At 45.6% G+C, this 16,362-nt stretch overlaps 1 protein-coding gene across 2 annotated transcripts in view; it reads right to left on the bottom strand.

Annotated features, from left to right (window-relative positions):
* PLEKHG1 (pleckstrin homology and RhoGEF domain containing G1) overlaps window positions 1-15,985 on the bottom strand; it is a 253,999-nt gene extending 238,014 nt beyond the window's left edge. The window contains exon 1 of one of the 2 annotated variants that reach the window (XM_069599309.1): window positions 15,729-15,985. The gene's annotated coding sequence lies outside the window, so the exon portion shown is untranslated. The remainder of the gene's footprint in view (window positions 1-15,728) is intronic. The other variant, XM_069599310.1, reaches the window with a different exon arrangement.
* Window positions 15,986-16,362: the final 377 nt, after the last annotated feature.

Raw genomic sequence — 16,362 nt, 5'->3', positions numbered from 1 at the left:
AGTAGCATCTGGATAAAGGAAAGGTGAATATCCAGTACTGCCTTGATATTTTCTGAGTGATGCTGTGGGTACTGTGCAAGAATAAGGCAGATGCGAGAGAACAGCCAAGAGTCAGGTTTTCCGGGCTGGATGGTGCTATGGCGCAGACACCACTGCAGGCAAGAGGCCCACATGAACTTCCAAAGGAAGCTTCTTCTGAAGCCCAGGAGAATGAGGGCAGTGATGGAGCACGGAGGGAAGGGGGAGGTGGAGTCATAAGACAGGTTTTCCGCCACTTCTATTCCCGCATACCCTCGCATCCATGTCCACATTCAACACCTTAAGTGCTGATCTCATTCTAGAACATAGTACAATATCAGACAATCAGAATTCACCTGACTCAGAGGCAAGAGATGGCAGCTGCCAAGGTGATACTGATCTGTTTGAAAAATAAAGCTTCTCTCTACACTGGGCACTGTTCTAAAACACTGGAAATGCAGCGTAAACAGCACAAGGCCTCTCTTCTCATGATGAATAGACAAGAAACAAATATATCCTTGGTTAAGTGTTCATGAATGCTAGGCATACGAACGAAGTGGGATACGAAGGCTACAACCTCCAAGGTGCGGGCTTCCTGTCTTCTGGAGTACCATCAGGAAGACTTTGATAAGGGCACACTTGAGTTGGGGACAAAGAGAAGTGAGTCAGTAAAGCTTTGATTCCCAGGCAGGAACGTTCCAGGCAGAGGGCGTAACAGTCTAAGGCTGGGGCCTGTTGGGTGTATCTGCGGCCAATGGAGAGGCCAGCGAGCTGGGTCCGGGTGACCACGTGGGGATGGGCAGGGACCCCACTGGGGAGGGGCTTGGAGGCTGTTCCACGGATTGGCTTTTGACTCTGAATGGAACAGGGGATCATTGGAGATGTTTGAATTCAGATCCTTTGGACTGGTGTGTGGGAAAGCTAGAGTGGGGGGCAACAAGGCTGAGCCAGGAGACCAGTTAGGAACCTACTGCACCAGGGAGACAGAGGAGAGGGGCTGGACCAGGTGAGTGTGGAGAAGACCATGACAAGTCCTAGGATTTTGGATATTTTGGAGGAAGAGCCCAGTCTGCCTCTGGATTGGACCTGAGATATGAGAGGAGGAACATGACCACAGAAACACCAAAGGATCTCTACCTGAAGCCCCTCCCCTTTATTTCTTACCTTTTAGCTTCACAACACAGCATGCAGGGTCTTAGTTCCCCTACCAGGGAACCTGTGCTCCCTGCAGAGGACGTATGGGGTCTTAACCACTAGACCATCAGGGAAGTCCCTCTTCCGGAGACTTTTATCTCCCCTCAGAGCTCTACCTTCAACCTTTCTGTTGGGGTAAGCCATTAGGAGATGCCTCTGTGACAATGTATTCAGTGGTCAGATTTGTCTTCTAGATACATCCATCCATGCTGGCTCAGCAGCCATGCTCATGGGCTAGATAAGAGAGAAGCGTCTCATAGGATGGAAAGGGGGCATGAAGAGGTAAACATGGATGGAGAACTATTTAGGAAGTCACTGCTAACAGATTGGACAAGGCACGAAAGGAAGGAAAATGACTTATTCTGACCAAAGTATTGTGGGACTATTAACTAAGAACTGGAAAAGGAGGGAAAAGAAAAACAACCCCAGGAAGTTAGAGGTGGGTCTGGAAATGGAGATTATGAGCCCAGCTCTGGGTGGGTGACTTGGAATCAATTGTGCAAAAGCCAATAGATAAATCCCAGAAGGAGTGTGAGTAAGAGTGGGAGGCTCAGACGGCTGCTGCAAGATTTTTCTCTGAATTTATTTGGGAACACAATAGGGCCTCACTATCTGAGCTAGGAAATTTAAATCAGAATATTCTGAGAGCTTTTTCATTTGATTATTTTCTAATAAGAGTAGTAACTAAAACTAGGCTACCAGAATCCATTTCCTTTTGATACCAAGCGATGTGAAAGACTGGTCTTAATCAACTAAATTTACAAAGAACAGAGCAATTACTGTACCATTTAAAAATAACAGTAAACAATGTGGTTTAGCTATATTCATCTGTTTTTTTTTCCAGTAAGAATGCTAAATTCAGAATATGAGAATAGTAAATATAGACTTCTCAAATTTGTTTTTACATTTCTAAGCTTCAAGATGGTAAACTAGAGTTAAGGTTTTCCTCCAAAGCCCCCACACTAGCACTGAACATCAAACCTCTCATGTGCATTTTGCAGTGGAAACAGACACTTGGACCCAATTTCAGGTCAAATAGTTGGGTGTGTCAGTGACCAAGCTCCCCATCTGGAACACAAAACTGAAATGGCCAACACTTTGGCCACCTGATGCAAAGAACTAACTCATTTGAAAAGACTCTGATGCTGTGAAAGAATGAAGGCAGGAGGAGAAGAGGATGACAGACGATGAGATGGTTGGATGGCATCACCAACTCAACGGACACGAGTTTGAATAGGCTCCGGAAGTTGGTGATGGACAGGGAAAGCCTGGCGTGCTGCAGTCCATGGGGTCACAAAAAGTCAGACACGACTGAGTGACTGAACTGAACTGAACTATGCCCCTAGAGACTCAAAACCTACCAAAGGGTCTGGGGTGACCCCACTCCCCATGCATAAGAAGGCATAGGTATAGGGTTGGAGTAGGGCTGAGTCAGTCAGTCTAGAAATGCATTATCAGTCACTCACCCAACTTGGAACATCAGAAAGAATTCTGAGCACCTCAATTTCTCTACGGTTGTTCCTATTTCAGAATAAGCATCACTGAGTTTCCAAGTGCCCTGCAAACCAGGGCAAGGCAGACCATGGGCCTACATATTCATAAAGCACCACACGTACCCCAGGCCCTACAGGTTTTACACCAGTAGCTATTAGAATCCTCTTATAGAAAATCCTTGGAACAAAAACATCTTTCTGCAGAAACCTTTTGGAAGTGTTCATGAGAGCTCCTCTGGATCTTCCCAATGGGTCTCCTCCTCTTTCTCTTAGCCTTTTCTCTTCTTTCCTTTTCTTCTCTTTTTCTCTTCTTTCCTTCCCTCCTCTTCCTCTTCTTCCTGGTCCTTTTCCAACTATTTAGCCACCTACTCAAAATTTCTTTTCTTCAACTCATCTGTGAAAAATAGAGATTTTTGTCCAGACTTCTTAAAAGCCCATCTCAACTAGTAAAAGGGAAATTTGTTTTGTTCAGACACTTGCCTTCAAGGAGCCAGTGGTCTAGTGAGGAAAGGCAGACAACTAATGGTTACCAGCAACACCGAGTTCTAGAAGGGAGGGGGCTGTGGGGAGATGAGCTGGTCCGTCATGGCTTCAGGGAAAGCATTCCTCACGGCCACGTGCTACTTTAGTTACTTTATTTACAGGAGCAGAAGGAGAGAGGGCAGTGGAGGTAGGAGACGGAGACTGGCTGGTAAGCAGGTAGGTTGAAACAAATAACAGAGGCCATGCTGCTCCCTGAGTCCCATAAATTCCTTCTCCTTCAGCTGCACCGTCTTAGCTGAGGTTCCAGTTCTGAATCAACCCGCAGCTCCCGCCCCCACCTCTGTACCATCCTCTCGGTACCACTGCTCCCAACTGAATGATCAGTAATCAGATTCTGTCACTCCCCTCCACCACGCCCTCCACTGGCTTTGCATCATGCTTTCAAAAAAAAAAAAAAAACCCACCTTTTTATTTTGTATTGGGGTCTAGTCAGTTAACAAACACTAGAAGGAACCCACCTGCCAGTGCAGGGGTCATAAGAGACTCCAGTTTGATCCCTGGGTCAGGAGGATCCCCTAGAGGAAGGCATGGCAACCCACTCCAGTATTCTTGCCTAGAGAATTCCCATAGACAGAAGAGCCTGGCAGGCTACAGTTCACAGGGTTGCAGGGAGTCGAATATGACTGAAGCGACTTAACACAAATGCATATAGTTGATTATAGCTGATATACACGTATCCACTGAAAGCTGAGCGCCGAAGAATTGATGCTTTTAAACTATGGTGTTGGAGAAGACTCTTGAGAGTCCCTTGGACTGCAAGGAGATCCAACCAGTTCATCCTAAAGGAGATCAGTCCTGGGTATTCATTGGAAGGACTGATGCTGAAGCTGAAACTCCAGTACTTTGGCCACCTCATGCAAAGAGCTGACTCATTGGAAAAGACCCTGATGCTGGGAGGGTTTGGGGGCAGGAGGAGAAGGGGACGACAGAGGATGAGATGGCTGGATGGCATCACGGACTCGATGGGCGTGAGTTTGGGGAACTCCGGGAGTTGGTGATGGACAGGGAGGCCTGGCATGCTGCAGTTTATGGGGTCACAAAGAGCTGGACACAACTGAGCAACTGAACTGAACTGAACTGAACTGAAAGACCTTTAATGTTATAAAGAGCTATGAGATCTGGGCTCTGTCTCCCTCTTTACCTTCACTTCTCACTTTCTTCTGCCCCCACCCCCTGCATATACACAGCCTGCTTTTCTTTTCTAAGAGCTCACAGAGTTTACTTCTCTCCTAGGGCCTCCATACTTATTCCCCACCCCTCCCCCCACCCCCGCTCCGTTTGCCTAGAATGTTCTTCCCTCGTATCTTAAGGTCCACTTTTCAAGGACCAGCTCAGATAGGCCTTTCTGATCATCCAGCAAATGGCAAGCCACTAGCCCTCCCCTCTCCACCACGTATTTCCCTTTTTTCTTTAACGTGCTTGTCACATAGTATTTTTCCCTTCACTCCAGATTTGGTCTGTTCTGTTTATCACTGTATCCCCAGAATTTAGGAAACCATATTTGTTGATATGCTCATTCTAATCTGAATTTCCAAGTGCAATGTGTACTGTCTCTACTATAGTAAAAACCAACAGAACAAAGTGTTCCTCATCCCTCTCTCTTACCCCTGCCTCAGGACAAAGGCTGTCTTCTACCACTGAGATGTTTTTTCTCAGTTATTTTCATGTTGGTTTATTGTTCCAGACGTCTAGTAGCAGGGAATAAAACTGAAGTGTGACACCCAGTAAACACAGTAAAAGAGCCACTATTTATCAAGGGTTTACTATGTATGGGGTGCTATATATACATTACGCATTCAAGCCTCACAATATCTTTATTGCATGGTTTTACCCCTAGGTTAGCAGGCATTTTCAAATAACATTCAAATGACATATTCAGACTGCCTAATTTCAGACTATTCCCACATTTCAACTCAATATTCAGACCTTAGAAAAACAAACTTATCTCTCCTCTACACACCATTTTTCCCATAATGAATGGCACAGAAACAGTGTTTGAACTGGCATTATAATAAGTAAGCAAAGAAACGGGCTTCCCAGGTAGTACAGTAGTAAAGAATCCACCTGCTAATGCAGGAGACACAAGAGACTCGGGTTCAAACCCTGAGTGGGGAAGAACCTCTGGAGGAGGAAATGTCAACCCACTCCAGTATTCTTGCCTGGAAAATTCCATGGATAGAGGAGCCTGGTGGGCCACAGTCCATGGGGTCGCAAAGGATCTGACATGACTAAGCAACTGAGCGCGTGCTTGCGCGCGCACACACACACACACACACACATGCAAAGAAAGCAGAAGAGTATTAGATTTGACTGCTATCTCTGTTATGCATATAGAAGCATCAAGTAAGAATTTTCTCTCTTAAAAGCATAGTATTTTATTTCTGAACATTTGTAAAGTATGTTTTCTGCTCATATTTGTAACCAAAGCCAAAGGCATTTTTTTTTAGAATAGTTGCTGCTAGCTATTCTGTCTTTAGCTAGTACAGAGATGTGCTCTCTTCTTCATCTGGTAAGAAGGTAAAAACAAACATCTGTTAACTTCCTATGTGGAAATTTAGTCTCATGTCTTGACGTATTAGATCATTCAGTGAAATAAGTCTCTTTTTGCTCTTCAGGGAGATTCTGGATTCTGAGACGTATGGCTATTATAGCACTCATCATAACTCAATTTTTAGAACTTCTCAGTATTTGCTTTCCTAACAGGATAAGAAGAAAGAAAGGAGGAAGGAAGAAACAGAGTTTCCAAATAATGACAGTTTGAAGAAGTCATAGGGATTCCAACTTGCTCGAGGTAATTCATCCTTGTGCTTAGTACACCCATGGGCCAAAGGGGGGTCCACAGGCCGCAAAACATAATTTGCACATTGTTTTCCTTGCCATTTTAGTGTCAAGATCAGATACCATTAAATATTGTGATTAAGCACCAATTCCTTAGAGTTTTAACAACTGTTAAAGGAAAGAAGGAGAAAGAAGCATTTATCTCATATAGACATTGAAGAAAAGTAGAAAAAGGCCAAGACCACCAAGATTTTGTTCCATAACTATATTGCAGAAGCTTGCAAATATCTCTCAAAGCACTTTCCTAGACACAGCCAATCCTCATCCGCCCATCTGGGCGCCCATTTACCATCCTGTTCCCTGCTCATCTCATCACCCTTCCAGCCTCACCCTCATTAATTCTTAGCAAGTCATTCTCTTAAAACCGATCTACGATGGGAAGGGCATAAGGGGATGGAAGGATTCTCTTCTTTTTTTGCTTTTAATTTGTATTTTATATTGGAGTATGATTACACAGTTGATTTACAATGCTGTCTTAGTTTCAGGAGTACAGCAAAGTGATTCAGTTATGCATATACGTGTATCTATTCTTTTTCAAATTCTTTTCCCATTTAGGTTATTACAAAATATTGATCAGAGTTCCCTGTACTATGCAGTAGGTCCTTGTTTGTTATCTATTTCAAATATAGTAGTGCATACATGTCAATCCCAAAGGTTCAAAGAGTTTTCTTTAAAAAAAATTCACTTTTAAAGTCTAAGTCAGTTTGGGGGAGAAAGGATACATGTATATGCACGGCAGAGTCCCTTCGCTATCCACCTGAAACTATCACAACATTGTCAATTGGCTAGACTCTAGTACAAGATAAAAAGTAAAAAATATTAAGTCTATGTCTCCACTAATTTCCTCCTCTGCCCCCTACTCAGTAATCCTATATTCCGGATTTTGATTCTTATGCTTCATAATTCATATTCTTAGTTGATTCAAATTTTTAACAGTGTGAGACCGCTGAATGTTTAAACTGTAAGCTGTATCAGACGAGCAACCATATCCTCCTTTGAAGCAGCTATAATATTTTAGTGCAACACAGATGCTTAACCTAATAACAGGTTTACTTGGTTAAAAGGAACAAACACAGGATCGTATATTTATGCCCCAGATTACAGTTTTTTCCTCTCTCCCAGCACATCAGAGAAGCACAGATGTCAGTGTTTGAGGACTGCCTGTAATCACACGGCCCTGGGAAGTAAGGGGAACTCGGTGATGGCCTCGGATCAGTGCCCACCTGCTTTCTCGTGGCCTCACACCTTCACACACCCCTCCCACCTCAACCAGCTTTCTAGTCACAGGTTGGAGACAGCCTGAAATCACCCTGAGGCCAGATGGTGGTTAATACGCATCCCTGGAACGCCTACAAACCAAACGGCCTTTCCTTTGCATCTGCTTGTTTCCAAAGACTCCTGTTGCAGCTGGAGATGCGGTGGGTCCTGAAGAACTCCTAGAGCACGAGGGCTTCAGTCCCAGGAGAAGATGCGGGAGGACGTGGCTGGAAGGGAGTAAGGTCTGCACTTGCTTCCTCCCAGGCCAGGGCTGACAGACCCCTCCCCACCGGGCAGGGAGAAGGTGGAAGTTGCTGACAGACTCCAGGCGGACAGAAGGAAAGGCACGCTCCCCACATGTGGGGGACCTGCATGCGACATGCACACAGGCCTTGAGTGACATGTTGAAATTAAAATCAAAACAGCATGAAAGTACACTTCATTACAGCTAGAAATAGCCGAGTATTGTCAAAGCTCCCATTGAGTCATCCGTGCAGAAGCTGAGACCTTGGACAGCAGGGGAGAGCTGGGGCAGGCTCCGGACTGGGTTCAGAAAAAGATCTGGATGAGGGACCACAGTGCAGAGGATGGTCAGAAACAAAGACTTCAGCAGTACTTTTTGCTCTGAGCAGGAAGGAGGGAGTGGGGAGAGAAGAGAACACTGTCCGGACTTTGAAAGTGCAGGGACTTGCCAGAGGAGGGGAGGGCGGTGGCTCTAAAGGGAGCCTTCCCCCCATTTCATTATCACAGAGGACCTGCTTGGTTAGAGGAATGATCGGTCCCTTGGGATACAGAGGAGGGGAGTATTAATGTTCAATTAAATCTGGGAAACAGAAGGAAGCAAGCTCCAGCTAATGCCTTCGCAGCCCTTAGGATGGCATTGCTATGCATTAAAGATTCACACAACTCTACGGATAGCTGCCAAATATTATTGGCTGCAGGAGCTGCTCAACTTTGCTCCTCCTCAAGTTATGTGCAGACCAATTTCACTTCAGCAGGAATCACCAACACACTTTGCTCATTGAGATGACCAGAGCAAATATTTTAAACTATGTTTAAAGTGCAATGGATCATGAATATCTCACAATAAATTACCATATTTTACTCTTTGCTAGCTCCAACCCAACCTTTCAGAACTAAGAAACAGAAGAGACAAACTCACAATGTAAACCATCAGAGCTGAACCTTGTATGCAAGCATGGAGGAACACTAACTTATTCAATGTGTGGGCTTCCCTGGTGGCTCAGCGGCAAAGAATCCACCTGCAACACAGGAGACGTGGGTTCGATCCCTGGGTGGGGAAAACCCCCTGCAGGAGGGCACGGCAACCCGCTCCAGTATTCTCGCCTGGAGAACCCCATGGACAGAGGAGCCTGGCAGGCTACAGTCCATAGGGTCACAAAGAGTCAGACATGATTAAAGCAACTTAGCACACACGTCCACATTCAATGGGTACTTATGGAGCACTAATATTCATGCCTCTTATTGGTGCTAAGATGCACATTTTTCACAACTTAGGGATGTATCTTATAGGAGACTGTCAATTTTATTGACAGAATTTTTTCTTAATGGTGTATTAAAAAAGTATTTTCAAAAGTATCTTAGATTAGATGAAACAGGGACTCATCAATATCACTAAGGTTGCCGTTCAAACCTTGCCTTCTCTGACCGGCTTCCTGAAACACCAATCTAAGGTGACCCATCCCTCACCCCGACTTCTCCCCACTTCCTGATCACATCTCTGTGCAAACCGTGGCTCTTGTATTCCCTGCCATGCCTAGAGCAGGACTGAACATCATTCCAGGTACAGCAGGTTCTCAATAAATGATTATGGATTGAACAAAAGTTGCCATTTACTAAGCCACTACTACATGCCAGACTCTGTATTCCTAGCAGTTGAGAGGTCTTATTCTCGACTTGAAAGATGGCACAGCAGGTGAAGTAGGGAAACCAGGACTAGATGTCAGCTCAGCCTGACTTCAAATCCAGACACATCAGCGCCCTGCTATACTCGGTATCACATATAAAGCCTGGAAACAGTTCTGATTCAGTGACTGGTCCACAGACATAAGACAAGATCTCCAAAGCTACAGAGAGGAGTAAAATGGTCCCCACAACCTTGAAAGGTAATGTGTGTCCATTCGGGATCACTACATTTCTCTGTCCTACTTGAGTCTCATATAAAGTCCTGTGTTAGCACAGAGACTCAGGAGCCCATGCTTCTCCCCAGTAAGATCAGAAAGAGATATATAGTTAAACTTTGTATGGAAGGATCCCACCTTTGGTGAGAGACAGCACAGCCCATCTAGGGCTCTGTGAGTCATCTTGGATGAGAGGGCCATAGAGTGTACATGGGAAGGTACTAGCAGAAAAGAGAACACCAGGGCCTTGGTTGCCATCCTAGTGGGTGTGAACTTTATTTCATGTTATCAGTGAGCTTCATCAATGACCTGTTTCTTTGTGGAATTTATTACATCCCAGCTGAACTTCTCTGCCTGTTCTGTACCTCACTGAAGACTGAATGTTGAAATCTGGTGCTGAGAATCCTGTCAACTGATCACTGTCTAACAGAGACTTCTAAGCCGAGTGAAAAGAGCAAATAAAGAAGGGTGACTGGGAAAAAAAATTAACATAGGAGATTTGATTATAAGCCAGTCTACAGCCAGACAGCTTAGACAGAGCCTACGGGATCTGTCATTTTGGGAATGATAGTTCAAACAGAATATTTCACTTAGAATAGAACTGGAAAACAATGGCTGCCATAGATTTTTTTTTTCTTTTTTTCCCCCTTTTTTGGTTTACTAACATTTATTCAGGTTCCCAGTGAAAAAGCCTACCCTGTATGGCTTTCAAGCAATGGCTGGTTTTTACATATTTAAACAACAAGGCTTATGTAAACAACCAGTCCCCCTTCTACAAATCAAAGAATATACAATGGGGATATACATGGACCACTGAGCCTGAAACACTCACTATCTGGCTCTTTACAAGAAAAGGTCCACCACCTCATGATCTAGAACTTCTCCTCTTCCTCCTCCTTATCCCTCTTTATTCAGACTCAAGTCATTTAAGTCAGTGTTTAATGTGACTGGACACAGAGTGGACAGTGGTAAGATCTATTTGCCACTTCAAACATTAGAGCCAGCTGAATGGTGTAATGACATTGATTTACTGATTCCTTTTATGAGAATTCTAAATCTCAATCATTATTACACTCACATCCATTTCAACTTTGATTTTTTATTGTTTTTAAATTTTAAATTTATTTATTTTAATTGGAGGCTAATTACTTTACAATATTGTATTGGTTTTGCCATATATCAACATGAATCTGCCACAGGTATACATGTGTTCCCCGTCTTGAACCCCCCTCCTTCCTCCCTCCCTGTACCATCCCTCTGGGTCATCCCAGTGTACCAGCCCCAAGCATCCAGTATCATGCATTGAACCTGGACTGGCGATTTGTTTCATATATGATATTACACATGTTTCAATGCCATTCTCCCAAATCATCCCACCCTCTCCCTCTCCCACAGAGTCCAAAAGACTGTTCTATACATCTGTGTCTCTTTTGCTGTCTCGCATACAGGGTTATCATTACCATCTTTCTAAATTCCATATATATGCATTAGTATACTGTATTGGTGTTTTTCTTTCTGGCTTACTTCATTCTGTATAATAGGCTCGAGTTTCATCCACCTCATTAGAACTGATTCAAACATATTCTTTTTAATGGCTGAGTAATACTCCATTGTATATATGTACCACAGCTTTCTTATCCATTCATCTGCTGATGGACATCTAGGCTGCTTCCATGTCCTGGCTATTATAAACAGTGCTGCGAACATTGGGGTACACGTGTCTCTTTCAATTCTGGTTTCCTTGGTGTGTATGCCCAGCAGTGGGATTGTTGGGTCATATGGCAATTCTTTTTCCAGTTTTTTAAGGAATCTCCACACTGTTCTCCATAGTGGCTGTACTAGTTTGCATTCCCACCAACAGTGTAAGAGGGTTCCCTTTTCTCCACACCCTCTCCAGCATTTATTGCTTGTAAACTTTTGGATCGCAGCCATTCTGACTGGCATGAAATGGTACCTCATTGTGGTTTTGATTTGCATTTCTCTGATAATGAGTGATGTTGAGCATCTTTTCATGTGTTTGTTAGCCATCTGTATGTCTTCTTTGGAGAAATGTCTGTTTAGTTCTTTGGCCCATTTTTTGATTGGGTCATTTATTTTTCTGGAATTGAGCTGCAGGTGTTGCTTGTATATTTTTCAGATTAGTTGTTTGTCAGTTGCTTCATTTGCTGTTATTTTATTCCATTCTGAAGACTGTCTTTTCATCTTGCTTATAGTTTTCTTTGTTGTGCAAAGCTTTTAATTTTAGTTAAGTCCCATTTGTTTATTTTTTCTTTTATTTCCAGTATTCTGGGAGGTGGGTCATAGAGGATCCTGCTGTGATTTATGTCAGAGAGTGTTTTGTCTATGTTCTCAATTAGTATTACACTCACACCCATTTCAACTTTGATATTTTAAAAAGATGTCCTTCTCACACTTAAGGGCTTGCTAGCTTTTGGCCAAATGCTGCAATGGTTTGATCTTCCTAATGCTGGTGATAAGCGGTTTCTACAGGCTCGGCAGCACCCTGGTCATTAAAGCTCACCCAAACAGCTTTCTTAATTAAAGACATCGGTTTAGTACATCCAGTGGGCGTAGCTGGAACCTTTGTAAAACTTAGCCTAACATTAACACTCCTCAAGTTGCCCTTCCTCTGGGATTATATGGGAGGGGGAACAGCAGACAAGAATTAGGGACATTTTGTATCCATGAATCCAGCCCACTTTTGCTTTCCGTCAAACAGTAATTCAATATTTACCAAAAGGAGATGTTTAGGGTTGGAAATTTTTACAAGCCTTGCATCTCAGCAGAGAAATATTTTTGGGTACTCTTGTGCATACAGATTGAAAAGATACTCCGATATGACTCGAATATGGAAACTATGCTAGATCAACCAGCACCTCCTTATCCCTGGGATGGGGGTCACTCAGGCATCCATGAAGTTGTTCCACAGCATCTGGATGATCTGGGCCCTAGTTACTCTGACAGCAAACCCAGGCCCCCTCACTGGGATGGCCAGCCTATATTTCTATCGTCTCTGCTAAAGCATCTGTTGCTTTTCATCAGCGCAAGCAACATGAAGCAGAGCCTGTAGTCCTCTCATAATTACTTGAAACCGGGCCCTGCAGTCAGTAAGTTCTCCTTGGCACAGATGCCCATGGCCCTGAATGCCCAAATGGTTTGGAGTCAGCTCTTCATTTTATAAAGCAAGATTGATGTACATTGTGATGAAACACCAATATTTGAGAAGCCTGCCACACACGAGTACTGGCTTGCTTAGGGTCTTTGTCTAGAAAATATTTCTATTCCCATTCCTACTTAAAAAATGAATATTTTGATTTGGAATCCATGTTCTTTGTAGGTCAAAAGAGGCAAGGGACTTTTTTCTTTTTTCTGAAACAAAGAATCATTACATTTAATTTAAAATATGCCTCCATGCCACCACCATTTCTAGGTAGTACTGTTCCGAACTAAGAGACATGAACATGAGTTAAATCACAGGTCTTCCAGTTGAGAGTTGTGTAATCACCAGGAAAATCACTCACTCGCGGGACTTGGTTTATCAAAAGTAGTCATCTTGGAAGCGTACAATGTGTCCAACACTTACTATAGTACCACTTAAAAAGGAAGAAGTCTTACCATTTCCTAAATTGACAGAGGAAGGAATGAGCAAAGGTGAGACAATCCAGAGAGAATGATCAACTATGACTGTCACATTTTCTCAATTATAAAAGAATCTATGTCTATAGAATTTCCTTAGCGGGATCAAGGTCAAAGTGCTAATGAGCAAATGATACACAGGTCAGCTTAGTTTCTGAGCACTTGTTCTTAATCACCAGTGCTTCCCCAAATCTTTAAGATGTAGGGGCTGGGCTAGATCTTCCAAGAGCCATTTTAGTTTTACTATTCCATGGATATAATTTGCCTGCAGGAGGATTCAAAGATGGCAACTGTGTGAAAGATCAGCTATCCACAAGGAAAGGTGGGAGGGAAGAGAAATCTGTGAAAAGTGGACTGCAGCCTTGAAGAAATCAGAGTGTAGATCCAGGAATTGCTTCCAGTTTACTAAAGGCTCTAAAGATTTAGTGCTGCTCAAGCATTTCCCACATTTATGTGTCAGACTACAAATCATTAAATCTTAATTACGTCACTTAAAAAAAATCATAGCCTCAAAGGAGGAGAACAAAAGAGTACTGGTTATTCTTGCTTTTGAAAACTTAACACTGCCACTTCCTCTTGATTTGTTAAAAGGTGACCATTTAACCTTTTTGAAGCGCAGACTGAGTCTCCCAGGGAAATATTTGTTTGTATTTGGTACCATTATCCATATTAAAGTCACTGAAGGAAGCTGGTGCCCATTGTGAAGATGGAGATAAGCAGGAAAAAACCATCAAGGGAAGCAGGATTCGGGCATGGATCTGCCTGCCAGGTAACTGTTTCTCACTGTGCTTTGCCCTTCAGCAGAAAGCTTCAGGGAGCAGCTACACCAGGGAAAAGGAAGGTCACGAGGTGACAGCTGTTGATGACCTAGTGAGGATGGGACCAAAGAGGAGAGAGAACTCTGGGGAAATGTTTCTTCAGGTGGCTTGGCGGCTCAGACACAAAGCTTCAAATAGGACTAAGAGCAACATGAGGAACTGGAAAGTCAGACTCAAGGATGGTAAAGGACCATAATGCCAAATCATCCCTTTTGGATCTAAATCTTAAATATAGTTAGACCAAATAAGTACTGCTTACTGGGGAGGGGCAGCAAGGAGTGAGCTTGAAATTTCAGAAACTGTCTGGTTTCTCTAAATCATTTCTTAAGGGAGGAAGCCAAGGCCACCCGAGGTGGAGCTGCTTGCTCCGCTCTGACTTGGCAAAGACGAAATTAGGATGGAGTTTCTTACTCCCAGACACGATGGGCCTGGAAATGTTTTAATAGTGTTTAACCGAAATCTAAAGCCTGTAAATTCTTTAAAGGTATGCCAGCCACAGAAACTGAGCAGCCCCGAAGACGCTGATTTTAACACTTGATAACTGTTTTTATGGCATTACACAATCTATCCAGGCCTGGGATTCTGTTCGAAGGCGAATCTGACCCAGAGTCAACATGCTGGTCTCCTGGTTTAAATACGAAACACAAGGAAGTTCTGTACCCAGTCCTCGGAAAACCCCCAAACCACTCTCACTCTGTGACTGACCTTGTCTTGGGTGATGCTGACTGCAAACAGCCTTCCCCCAGACTCACCCTCTACAATTTCAAAAGTATGTGCAGTAACCGTGGCCACCTGAGGGTGGTACAAAGGGAGGGTTAAGGACCAGAACTTAATGAAATACCGGCCCTACAAGCAAGACTCCACTGGAGCGTTTAAAAAGTCATCCACCTCATTGTTTCCCAAACGCAATGAAATGCCACAGCTTAACGACTTTTCCCAATTAGAACCTCCTTAGGCTTCTGGTTTAACAGCCAGACTCTCACTAGAGGACGGACACAAAGGCTGGGAGAGCCGGCTGCGGGCATCACCGCAAACCCCGGCGGTCCTCCGAGGCGAGGACCGTCGACAAAGTCCCCGTGGACCAACGGTTACATTGATCGCCGTGACGGGCCGGCCACCGGCTTCGACCCCAAGCCCCCCGGCACGTCCCCTCCCCCGACTCCAGCCCCAGGAAATATTTGCAGAGCTGGGACACCGAGGCTCCATCTACAAAGGCTGGGACCCTCCAAACCAAACGCGTCTCAGAGCCGGGGCCTCCGACTCCCGCCGCGGTCCGCCGTCTGCGGGGCCAGGAGCGGGGATCCGCAGCGGGAGCGGACCGAGGGCGGCGGGCGCTCGGGTCCCGATCTCGGACTGTCCCGTTTGAGTTGCAGGGTTGACTTGCTAACAGTCCCGAGCGCACCGAGGAATCCTTTCTCCGAGGAGCGAACGCTCCGGACCCCGCGGCTGCGGGTGGAGGGCCGGGAGCACGGAGACTCGGGGCCGGGCCCCCGGAGCCGGGCGGTGGCGGCCGTGGGTCGCCCCCTCCAGGCGGCGGTGGGCAGCGGCGGGCCGGGGTCGCGGCGACAGGACGCTCCTCCAGCCCCGTTGGCCCCCACCCGGGAGGGAGCGCGCGGGGAAGAGGAACCCGGCACCCCGGTCCGCTCGCCTCCACCTGCGGATCTGGGGCGCCCCTCGGGATCCCCTTCCCGTCCCCCGCATCCCGGCGTTCCCGTCCCCCCCCATCCCGGCGTTCCCGTCCTCTCCCATTCCTGGAAGAGGACCCGGTGTCCAGCGAAGGGGACACTTACCCGGGGAGGGCCGGCTCCCGGCGCGGGCCGCGCTCGCAGGTCGGCCGGGGGAAGGTGCGGCTGCGCTGCGCCGGCTGCGGCGCCAGCCGAGCGCCCAGCACCGCCGCCAGGCTCGGACTTCCTCTTCCTCGCGCTCGGCCCCGCCGCTCGGCCGCGCTCCCCGCTTGCCGGCCGCGCCCCGACCCGCCCCTCCCGGCGCAGGGTTGCGGGCCTCGTCGCCGCGAGCAGCGGATCTTGGGTCCCTCCTCCCCTCTGCCCGGGCGAGCACGGTGGGGAGCAGCGGGAGAGAGAAAGAGAAAGAGATTAAGCACTTGGACTTGTCTCTGGAGGGTTGCCAAACAGAGCAGTCAAATTACAGCCCCTGGGGGGAAAAAAATTACCAAAAAAAAAAAAAAAAAATCCCTGCTACTGTTTTCGCAGACACACCACTTTTCTTCATTTCCCGGGATCCTCAGGTATAGCTTTCTTGAACGTGATACTTTGCATATGATTTTGTAAAAAGAGTACCCTAAATAATTCTTTTAGTTAGACGTTTTGGTATTAACACAGAAGCTCTGGGGTAATCTTATGGACTGAGGGAGGAAGCTCGCTGTTTTTCAGGTGTCATTAATCTAATCACCTCAGTTAATGTACC

The sequence above is a fragment of the Ovis canadensis genome, chromosome 8 (assembly GCF_042477335.2).
Source record: "Ovis canadensis isolate MfBH-ARS-UI-01 breed Bighorn chromosome 8, ARS-UI_OviCan_v2, whole genome shotgun sequence".
In the NCBI taxonomy this organism is placed as follows: domain Eukaryota; kingdom Metazoa; phylum Chordata; class Mammalia; order Artiodactyla; family Bovidae; genus Ovis; species Ovis canadensis.
This window is presented reverse-complemented; position numbering and strand designations above follow the sequence as displayed.